Here is a 12,922-nt window from a genome sequence, read left to right as displayed (position 1 = left end):
TTTTTACATGTATCTCACCATAGCAAGTTGGAAGTTGACATATTCTGCCATATATGAAGAGGGGAGACTCTCTGTCACGCATGCATAATTAGGCTACAGTTGTCTGGGTGCGCAAAGGTGAAGTGGCTGGTCTTGTCATACAAAGTTTGATGGAGTGTCAACTGGACAATATGGAGATATTTGCATCTTGAAAGCTGGACTACAAATGTGGACAGACAGGGAGAAACACACGCAAGCCTCAGACGTGGAACGATACAATATTCCTCACTATATGAAGTGACTGATAACAAGATCTGTATAATGGGCTGTAAAGAAATTCATCAGGTTTTTATTTTGTAGACAATTGATTTGTATTTATAGCGTGATGGGATGACAGCATAATGATGTGTGTGGCATCCTCGGAAAGCTCTGGTCCTGCACTTTCATATGATATGTATGGCATTTCTGTGCGACCCTGCATTCGTGAGTAATCCATCTAAGAATAATGTGTGTGCAAAGCTGTATGAAAGCTGCGTCGATCAAACAAGAGTACCAGAATTTTCTTTTTTAAATAATTGTTATTATAGAGAAGAGAGAGTCGCTCAATCACCTTCCATCGGTCCTCCCACATACTTTCACCGCACAAATGAAATGGTTTATTTTTATTTTAATTTTATTCATTCATTTAGGTCGGGAAAAAATACCAAGGTCATGACCTCGGTGTCCTCGGTGGTAGTTACGGCCTTGCCCAGGAGGCATCCTGATGATCAGGTGCCCGAACCACCTCAACTGACACCTTTCGACACGAAGGAGCAGTGGCTCTACTCTGAGCTCCCTTCAGATGTCCAAGTTCCTTACCCTATCTCTAAGGCTGAGCACAGCCACCCTATGGAGGAAACTCATTTGGCCATTTACGTCATGATCTCATGACCATGACCACTCACACCTCCAACTGAATATTCTTACAGATAGCTACAACCTGATTTCACCACCTTCAGCCACAGTCTCTGCCAGCAACCTGTGGCTTCCTCCACCTTCAGGTTCATGCAGCCTACTAACAGCCTGATCCTCCACCTACAGTGTCCATCACTCAGCAAATTCAAGGCCCATACTCAACTCACAATTTCTGGAAGACACCTGCAGCTACACCTCCTGTCAACCTCCACCCCGTGCATCCAGAAGGACCAAATTATTTGTTTAACTCAGCTTTGTTCTGTTTAATTATGAATGCAGCTACACCTCCTGTCAGCCTCCACCCTGTGCACCCAGAAGGACCAAATTATTTGTTTAATTCACCTTTGTTCTGTTTAATTATGAATTTAGTGATGGTGTGACTTTTATATTTCACTCATGTAAAGTTATGATCACAACCAATCAGTGCCAGAAGTAAGGAGCTAAACTAAAGCAGGATCTGAGCTGCATGTGAGGGGCATAATAACATATTTTCAGCCGTTTAGTTGTTTACCTTTTGTATCATTTCAGGCAAACAACAGCTGGTCAATCGATAGTGCCCCCAAAGGCATTATCAAATGTCTTGTAAACAGGTCTTCATTTTACCAATGTAATAAATCACATAAAGATGATAAATTCACAAAACTGTCAAATTCAAATGTCGCTTTATTGGCTGAACTTAACTTTATTTCTGTGCATCTGATTTCATATTCTGACATTTAGCTCAGTAGAACTGAGACTGAGGTTTTGACTCTAATTTTTAGGCTGAATTTGTTTTTAACTGTTGTCTTGATATAATTAAATACAGTTCACAGAAATGTACCAAAACCTACACAAATGTAGTGGAGACATCAGCTGCAATAGATGTCACAGTTCTCCAGCAGATCTTATACACACGTTTTGGCTCTGCCCACAACTGACAAATTACTGGGATACAATATAAAAAGTCTTTCACAGTCTTCAACCCAGTGCCTGGATGTGCATCTCTGGTGTTCAGGGTGACTTTCTGAACCCTTTTGACACGTAGGAGAACCATAATGAATTAGAAGTCACTCCACCTCCAAAATTCTTCTGTGTGGTTGCAGGATTTAGTGTTTTTCCTAAAATTTGTGGGGGGGGCTTTGGTTCAGGGAACATCCTGAGGAATTCAACTCCACCTGGGATCTGATCATACAATACTTTATCAAATCTCTATAGATTCAAAAATCTTGGGCTCCTGTCTCGCCCACTACTTGTTTATCTGTTTCCTTTTTCTTCTTAACACCCTCATGTATGTTATTTATTAATTTTGTGTACATACTCCTTGAGTTATTAATACTGTAGGTGCTCTGTGACATTTGAGGCCGTGTGATTTGGTCTGTGTTTGGAGGATTTGGAGGATGAGGGAATGATTTAGGGGGAGAAAATAAACAAAAAAAATATGTGTATAGTGTATGATTGTGTTCTTTGTTCATTTGAGAATAACTTAATATATCGTTCACCTGTTTGTAAGCTCATGTGTTTTTTCATTAAACACTAACGATCCAACTGATTTTTCAAATGGAAATTATCTGTTAGCAAAACCATTTCATTAAAAAAATTCATGAATAGATAGATGTATAAAGCAGCATAAATTATTGAAATACTGAAAAGGGCTTAATTGGCATGAAAGTTTCAAGAACAATGTTGCCAAAGCATCAAAATACAGTTTGTTCAAGTATTTGGACAGTGCACAGTAACAGCAACACGAACATTAAGGGTACATTAGGACTGACATATTATTAGGGAGAATTGAGGGGGAGTGGGACAGTTTTTGAATTTTCTCCTTCTGTAAGCTTTCATGGCATAAATAAATAAAAAAAAATAGCTAGAGAAGTGAAACATTTCGGTGTCATTAAGATATGTAAATAAATTGGATTTAGATTTAACATTTACGCTTAACATTTGATATCTAGATTTAACTGTGACATTACACTTCAAATATTGCTGTAAATGTGATAAAAAGTGACTTTAAAAAATGCACACCAATTTTGAAACGTCACTGGAGTCAAGCCTAAAGATTCAGAATGGAATCAGATGATGGAATTATGGAACATGCGACTTTACAAATAACCCTCACGGTGGCTCATTTCACCATTTCACCAGTAGCCTTCGCCGTGTGAACCACACATTTGTGAGTGACATACATCGAGACGATATCGTGGAAAATCCCAAACTCAACAGTTAGCGAACCGAACCGTCAGTCAACGCAACAACTAACAGGTACGTAGTTCAACAGGTAGCTGGTTAGCTAACGTGGAAACCTGCAGTAACAGATGCATTTCTCACAGTTATGGCTAGCTTCTAACTTTCCTATACTTCTGTGTAGTATACTATGTGCACTATGTAGCCATGGGCGTAACGTTAGTGCGCAAATTTCGACAGGGTAGTGTTGTCTCAAACCAAACACTGCCGTTGTGCACTCACGGAAAATGATACTGCAAATTAGCTAGCTAGCAAACTAGCATTAGCGTTAGCGTTATCGTTGGCGGTAGCAAATCATTACAGACTGCTACATTAACCTAATAAACATACTGCTGGTTATATCCCGACAACAGTGTAGTGGTGCTTAGTGCAAAAAAACACATGTATTTGTACAATGCAGCGACGTTCACGGTCGCACAGTCCTCGGCCGCCATTTTGTTCCAAAGTCAAAGTTCATTTATTTGTCTCCCTTGGGAGAAATTTGAATTAGAGACAGGGTACTGCTACATAAACAGCAAGAAACATACGAACAAAAATACATAAAAACAGTTACACTTTCAGCATTAAAAAACATACTGGTAACCAGATAGGGACCAATGTGCAAAAAGATATTTGCTCATCTGAGCTGTGCAATTTGCCATGCCTACTCATCGAAATTAAAGTGCTAGTACACATAAAGGTGCTAATACACCATACTCAGAAAATCCGCTACGTAGCAAGATGGCGGCTATTGAGGACGAGAAGTTTCCACGTTCCACACTCAACTTTAGGCACTCAAAATATTAAGTCTAAGTACGGAAGTGCGCGATTTGAGAAGGTTACAGAAATGTTAGATTAGTATTTTCTCCAAAGTGTCAGCTGTTTCTACAACATGTCCCTTCAGTCTGAAAGTATTAATATGACGTAAATTCATAATTTAACCGTAGAGCTTAAACTACAGAAGTATTGTCAGCAAAATGTAGTTAAATTATACAAAGTAGAAACACTCATTATGCTGCTTATCAGTCAAATGTTATTATATATTAAACGATTATTACTGATGCATTTAAACGTGACACCAGTAAATGAATGTTGAAACTGGCCGAGGAGGATACTCATGTTACACAGTATAACTTAATGTTCCTATAAAACCAACTGTCAGGATAGTGTTGTGTGTAAAATCTTAATCTGCAAAGTAACTTAACTACAGCTGTTGTAATGGAGTAAAAAAAAAAGTCCATTTGCCTCTGAAATGTGGTAAATATAAATGTAAAGTAGCAAAAACTGCAAATACTCCACTAGCTTAAAGTTGCACTTGAGTAATGTTACACACTTAAATAAATCTACACCGCTGGTATTCAGATATTTAACTTCAGTAAATATACCAGTGCCTCGATGTAAAAATACTTAATTTCACACGTAAATGTCTGAGCTGCCTTCAAATTTTACTGAAGTAAAGTACAGAAATATGAATAAAAGCACCCATCATGCAGATTGGCTCCTTTCAAAGTGTCGTACTATTGTTAATGTTATAAATCTGGAGTTTTATTATTGATGCACATGTGAGCAGCGTTTTAATGTAATCGTGGGTCCAGGTGAAGTTAAATCCAAGACAAAGCAGCATCATAATTTCTTAACTGATCTAGTGGTGAGCTAAAACATACAATACATCCCTGAATTGGTATAATGTGATATATGTTACTCCACACAACAGTGTCTCCAAACCAGCTTCCTGAAACCACCAGACAGAGTCCGACACAGTCGTTCTTCTGGAGTTCAGAGACAACCAGCTGCAGAGAGACAGCACCTTCGACATCTCTGTATCCAAAATGGATCTCCATGCAGAAGTTGAACGTGCTTTAGAGGAGATGGAGTGGGGAGAGGTGGTCACCACTCTCATAGGCGCTGTTCATGAGTTACTGAACGGCACAACCAACCCTCCATCTCCTCCACCTACAACCCCTGCTCCTGTGTCTGCTGGGCTGGAACCCAACACCCAGCTTCAGCCAGCAGATAGCCAGTATGGAGGATATGGTGACTGTATCCCACTAGGAGCAGATCATTATATGTCTGAGGAGCAACATCCATTAATGGCTGCTCCCACCATTTCTGATGGACCTCTGCATCAAGGGGACATCATGCAACCAGGTCATCTGCATTGTGGTGCAGGTGCCTGTTGCCAGGGACAGGTATGATCCTAAGTATAAGTGAGGGAAAGGTATCATTAGGAGCAGATCAATACTGGTTCTAATCTTAATGGTGGAGGCTTTATGCATAAAACAAGAAAAGAAAAAAGGCTAAATTTAGTGTGAGCTCACTCTGTTGTCCCTTCACGTGTTCACTGTGAGGCTCTGATGATGGATAAACTACATAACTCCCAATCAGTCATGATTCAAAAGTAATAACTCAAGACAGCTCAGTGCAGTGAAGCTGTCGAGTGACGGTAACTTTGTTCTGATTTAACACTTTCCTGGAAAAGAAACCAGACAAAAATACAGTTTTATGTAGATGACACACATGCTGATGGTAAAATTTCCATCCTTGTGATCAGCCTCCAATTATTGCTCTGTTGGATGTTGGTAATACAGTCTCCTCATCATCATACAAGTGATTTGGTGGAGACTTGAATACTCACGGATGACACACACAAAGCAAACAGTCTCTTATGGCTGGTTAACCTTTGCTCTCTCTCCACAGTACCTGCCATATCTATGGCCTGTGGAAGACGTCCCGACCGCTGCAGGTGTCGGTCACCCTGCTGCTCTTCCACAGACAGCAGCAGCCTTCAGTTACCCTGCTCCTCCTCCACAGCCAGTAAGACCCCAAATAACCTCACACACTCTGACTGTGAATTAAGTTCACTTAGCATGTTGCAGAATTTTACTTTCCAATGCTTCCCACTTCTTCTCAGTGCCTTGAAGACATAATTTTGCATGAATCCACACTCCTGACCCCTGTGACCCTCAGCAGCTCCCCGTGTGTCATTATAACTCAAAGAGAGTGGACATTCTGACCCCTGGTGGTCAGATGACACCACTGCAGCTTGTCTCATCACCTGTTCTGTGTGTATGTTTGTGTCTTTCCAGTTTACCAATGTGCCAGTGGTAAAGCTCGCTGAAAGCCAGAGCCTGCGCTTTGTTGGAGTGCTGTAAGTTACACACACATGACTGCAAACACACACAACTTTTGAGCTTCTGTTTGTATCGTCTCAGAAACAATCGGCTATTATCTAATGTGTTAATCCGTCTCCCTTTGTCTGTGTAGTAACGGACAGCTGTTGTACGAAGTGATTGCAGGAGGTGACGCTCCTCCCGTCTATGCTGCTCCTCCACAGAACACCTCCAACTCAAAGTAAGTTTTCTCCAGACAGTTTTAGTCAAAATGTACTTTTCTACAATGATGTTATTTGAAGCAGCTATTGTTTCATTTCAGGTGTATTTTCTCTACCAAAATGTTTAATATTATTATAATCAGTCTCTTTTAATGAGTTTTATTTTAACAACACAGCACAAACAGGGTTAATGTCTTTTATCATTATGCTTACTTAACATCATTCCTCACAGTTTTATACAGCAGTAACATGAACTCCTTCTGTTTTTTCTTGTAGAAAAAGAAAGCGCGACAGCCAACATGACAATGATTGGCCGTACATAAAGAGGCCTCCAAATGCCTTCATGCTCTTTCTGAAAGAACAGAGGACACATGTTGAGGCGGAAGTTGCAGAGAGAGGCAGTGCGGCCGTGAATACGCTGCTGGGACAGAGGGTAAGTGTGTTTGGTCCGTATGTTTGAGACAAACTCTGTGTGTGTGTGTGTATGTGCACTGATTGACAGTGTGTTTTCTTCTGTCCACAGTGGAAGTCACTGACGAAGGAGCAGCAGGCCAAATATTTCAGCCAGGCCGAAACAGAACGACTGCTCCATTCCCAGCAGCACCCTGAGTGGTCCACCCAGGACAACTATGTAAGTACACCCTGCTCACACACAACTCATACATGTTTCTATCACCACACACTCACGACACTAGAGCTGATCAAACACAGAGATTTTATCAGCTGATATCAGAGGTGGGAAGTCTAATGTGTCTTTTTGTGTTTAGGGCAAGAGGAGGAAGACACAGAGGAGCAAGGCCTCCAGGCTGGATTCTCTGAGAACAGTATCCACATCTCTGACCTCACCCCTTGCACTGACTCAAACACGGAGTCCATCCACTGAGACTGAAACACAGTCCACCCACTGAGACTGAAACACAGAGTCCACCCACTGAGACTCAAACACAGTCTACCCACTGAGACTCAAACACAGAGTCCACCCACTGAGACTCAAACACAGTCTACCCACTGAGACTCAAACACAGTCTACCCACTGAGACTCAAACACAGTCCACCCACTGAGACTCAAACACGGAGTCCGCCCACTGAGACTCAAACACAGTCCACCCACTGAGACTCAAACACACAGTCTACCCACTGAGACTCAAACACAGAGTCCGCCCACTGAGACTCAAACACAGTCCACCCACTGAGACTCAAACACAGTCCACCCACTGAGACTCAAACACGGAGTCCGCCCACTGAGACTCAAACACAGTCTACCCACTGAGACTCAAACACAGTCCACTCACTGAGACTCAAACACGGAGTCCGCCCACTGAGTCTCAAACACAGAGTCCACCCACTGAGACTCAAACACAGAGTCCGCCCACTGAGACTCAAACACAGTCCACCCACTGAGACTCAAACACGGAGTCCGCCCACTGAGACTCACACACGGAGTCCGCCCACTGAGACTCAAACACAGAGTCCGCCCACTGAGACTCAAACACGGAGTCCACCCACTGAGACTCAAACACAGAGTCCGCCCACTGAGACTCAAACACAGTCCACCCACTGAGACTCAAACACAGTCCACCCACTGAGACTCAAACACGGAGTCCGCCCACTGAGACTCAAACACAGTCTACCCACTGAGACTCAAACACAGTCCACTCACTGAGACTCAAACACGGAGTCCGCCCACTGAGACTCAAACACAGTCTACCCACTGAGATTCAAACACAGTCCACCCACTGAGACACAAACACAGAGTCCACCCACTGAGACTCAAACACAGAGTCCGCCCACTGAGACTCAAACACAGTCCACCCACTGAGACTCAAACACGGAGTCCGCCCACTGAGACTCACACACGGAGTCCGCCCACTGAGACTCAAACACGGAGTCCGCCCACTGAGACTCAAACACAGTCTACCCACTGAGACTCAAACACAGTCTACCCACTGAGACTCAAACACAGAGTCCGCCCACTGAGACTCGAACACAGTCTACCCACTGAGACTCAAACACAGAGTCCACCCACTGAGACTCAAACACAGTCTACCCACTGAGAATCAAACACAGTCTACCCACTGAGACTCAAACATAGTCCACCCACTGAGACTCAAACACAGTCTACCCACTGAGACTCAAACACAGAGTCCACCCACTGAGTCTCAAACACAGTCCACCCCCTGAGACTCAAACACAGTCTACCCACTGAGACTCAAACACGGAGTCCACCCACTGAGACTCAAACACAGTCCACCCACTGAGTGTCAAACACAGTCCACCCACTGAGACTCAAACACAGTCCACCCACTGAGTGTCAAACACAGTCTACCCACTGAGACTTAAACACAGAGTCCGCCCACTGAGACTCAAACACAGTCTACCCACTGAGACTCAAACACAGTCCACCCACTGAGACACAAACACAGAGTCCACCCACTGAGACTCAAACAGGGAGTCCGCCCACTGAGACTCAAACACAGAGTCTACCCACTGAGACTCAAACACAGAGTCCACCCACTGAGTCTCAAACACAGAGTCCACCCACTGAGACTCAAACACGGAGTCCGCCCACTGAGACTCAAACACGGAGTCCGCCCACTGAGACTCAAACACAATCTATCCACTGAGACTCAAACACGGAGTCCACCCACTGAGACTCAAACACAGAGTCCGCCCACTGAGACTTGAGACTCAAACACAGAGTCTACCCACTGAGACTCAAACACAGAGTCCACCCACTGAGACTCAAACACAGAGTCCGCCCACTGAGACTCAAACACAGTCTATCCACTGAGACTCAAACACGGAGTCCACCCACTGAGACTCAAACACAGAGTCCGCCCACTGAGACTTGAGACTCAAACACAGAGTCCGCCCACTGAGACTCAAACACAGAGTCCGCCCACTGAGACTCAAACACAGTCTACCCACTGAGACTCAAACACGGAGTCCACCCACTGAGACTCAAACACAGTCCACCCACTGAGTCTCAAACACAGTCTACCCACTGAGACTTAAACACAGAGTCCGCCCACTGAGACTCAAACACAGTCCACCCACTGAGACTCAAACACAGTCTACCCACTAAGACTCAAACACGGAGTCTACCCACTGAGACTCAAAGGACACAGTCTACCCACTGAGATTGAAACATGGAGTCCGCCCACTGAGACTCAAACACAGAGTCCACCCACTGAGTCTCAAACACAGAGTCCACCCACTGAGTCTCAAACACAGAGTCCACCCACTGAGACTCAAACACAGTCTACCCACTGAGTCTCAAACACAGAGTCCACCCACTGAGACTCAAACACAGAGTCCGCCCACTGAGACTCAAACACAGTCTATCCACTGAGACTCAAACACGGAGTCCACCCACTGAGACTCAAACACAGAGTCCGCCCACTGAGACTTGAGACTCAAACACAGAGTCCGCCCACTGAGACTCAAACACAGAGTCCGCCCACTGAGACTCACACACGGAGTCCGCCCACTGAGACTCAAACACGGAGTCCACCCACTGAGACTCAAACACAGTCCACCCACTGAGTCTCAAACACAGTCTACCCACTGAGACTTAAACACAGAGTCCGCCCACTGAGACTCAAACACAGTCCACCCACTGAGACTCAAACACAGTCTACCCACTAAGACTCAAACACGGAGTCTACCCACTGAGACTCAAAGGACACAGTCTACCCACTGAGATTGAAACACGGAGTCCGCCCACTGAGACTCAAACACAGAGTCCACCCACTGAGTCTCAAACACAGAGTCCACCCACTGAGTCTCAAACACAGAGTCCACCCACTGAGACTCAAACACAGTCTACCCACTGAGTCTCAAACACAGAGTCCACCCACTGAGACTCAAAGGACATTGGAGGAAAGGTGTCACCCAACGAAGGTGATGCTGTGCAGGCCCACTTTTCAGCCTCAGCTGCCCTCCTCTCCACGCATGGACACCTTCACTGCTGATCTTAATCAGATGTTGGAAAATTGGTATTTTTGGACTTGATGTTGAAGATGTGTGCTGCTTGCTTTGTTGTCTGTACCTGATGTCAGACACATCTAACTCTTTGAGTCATTAAGACTTTCTTAAGCAGAGCTGTAATGTTGAGCATTGATGGATGAACTTTGACATTTCACTGAAGCTGAAGCTGTGCAGGCCCACTGCACAGCGTCTTCTCCATGCATGGACATCTTCACTGTGGATCTTATTCAACTTAATTACTAAAACAAACAAAAAAAGAATAAATAATAATTCACTGGCAGCATTTTGACTAAATCTATTTTATTTTGGAACAGATTTTTACATTCAAGGAATGTGCTTTGGTGTAAATGGTAACAATTTATAACATGCAGAAATGTGTGACATTGTACAAGTAATGTTCAGGGGTTCACAGTACGAAGTATAACAAGTATGATCAGTGTACAGAGATGTAGTGCCAATGATGTGTGTTATCTGTGGGATGAGAGTCCATGTCAGTGGGGTCCTGGGCCTTGTTGATGAGGCCAGCTACAGCTGGGAAGAAACTGATGGACCGCAGCCTCCTGCCAGAGGCGAGTGTTGCAGAGAGTTTGTGTTCAGACTGAAAGGGGTCAGCTGCAACCTCTCCTGCCCACATCAGGGTCCTGGAGACGTACAGGTCCAGCAGAGACAGCAAATTGCTCTTTGATGAAGGAGCTGATGTTCAGCTCCCACTTGAGGTCTTGGGTGATTATGCCAGAGACCAAATTAATTGTGCATCAACTACAGGAACATTTGTCTCAAAAAATATGTAACAGCAGCCACAGAGTATAGTTGTGGTCTTGAGGAACCACTTGTCATTGCTACTGCTGCCACCAGGGACCGCTATTGTAACAAAGCAGCAGTGCTGCAGCTAAAACAGACCCAGAGGCCCCATGTGCTGACACCACAACTTTTCATTACAGCCTTTGAATGTCCAAATTTGTCTATATAATAAACAAATGAGTAACTACGAGCCAGCAGTTACTAGTGAATATTTTGTCTTCACATAAATCATGGGGGAAATAATTTTGAGGAATTCTATATTTCAAGGCAGTTTATATGAGTAAGTTAAGTAGTGTGACGCTGAATTTAAGGACGGAGTTTCAGCTGTAAGTTAAGCTTCCCTCACTGACACACAACCAACACAAACTCCATTAACAGCCTCTGTAAGTGCCCGTCGCTTTATTTGGCATCAAAGACTCCAGGAGCAGTTGGAAGTAATTAATTTGCAAGAGGGAGACAAAGTGTGTGTGTGTGTGTGTGTGTGTGAGACAAGAGGATGGAATGCACTCCTCCCTCATACTTCCACAACACACACACTCCTGCTCCCCTCTGTGTTCGGCCTCTTTTTGAAGTTCCTCCTGCAGCTAAAGAGTGAATGAGGGGGCAGCTGGAGAGTGAAAACGGAGGAAGTGTGTGTGTGTATGCAATGGTGACAACATGTGAAAATATGTACACACGCTGCTTGTTTACTATTACCTGTGGACGGTCAGATAAGTGAGTCGGGGCATATGAGAGTCAGATGCTGTGTGAATTTGTGTATCATGAGGTCTGTTAGATCAAAGCTGTGGTCTCCACGGTTACAGGGAGGCACCTGAAAAATGTTGAGCTGCTTTAACGTCACCATTAACTTACACACAAACTCACACAGACAAACACAGTGCCCCTGATATGACTGTGACGGATCTGCACACTTGTTTTAGATGTTACCTTAAATACATCCCATCATATCTCTAATACTTTACCTCATTGTCCTTAAAATACAAAAAGTGTTTCTGTACAAGCTGTTTCAACATATACTGCAGAGCTGCACTACCCTGCAAAGGCAAGGAGTAAAAACTACAGAAACAGAAGTTGAGAAATAGATATTTAAAGTTTTAACGCTGGCCAGCAAACTGCTGAACAGTTCGATTTCATACCTTAATTTTATACCATTTTAGGCTGATGATTGTCACCTGCAACCTGCACTACCACAATACTTACATAATAGCCTGCCTTTAAAAATGCAGATACTGTAAGCCAGGGATACTCAACTTGCTTTACCCAGGGGCCATTTTACAAAATGACAGGAGGCCAGGGTCCAGTCACAGCAGCCCTGCACATGTACACAGGGGCGTTTCTAGGATTTGAAGACATTAGAGGGATAGTGGACCTTCATCGTTGGTCCAGGGGATCCTCTACCATGTTTTTAGATATTGAAGATGTAATTTAATGCTTTTTATGCATTCTGTAAATTAAAAGTAAAAAACAAACGAACTGTGAATTAGAAAATAGTCGGGGGCCAGAAGTTGACTATCACTGCTGTATGATATCTTTATTTTGCTTCCAGTTTTCACAGGTTTCAAAGGTCCAGTTTATAAGAATTAGGGGGATTTAGTGGTATCTAGTGGTGAGGATGGCAGCTTGCAACCAGCTGAAACTTTAGCATCAGTTTAGCTGGGGATTTGTTAC

The sequence above is a fragment of the Epinephelus fuscoguttatus genome, linkage group LG3 (assembly GCF_011397635.1).
Source record: "Epinephelus fuscoguttatus linkage group LG3, E.fuscoguttatus.final_Chr_v1".
Classification (NCBI taxonomy): domain Eukaryota; kingdom Metazoa; phylum Chordata; class Actinopteri; order Perciformes; family Serranidae; genus Epinephelus; species Epinephelus fuscoguttatus.
The sequence above is the reverse complement of the archived record's forward strand: the minus strand, read 5'-3'. Positions refer to the sequence as shown.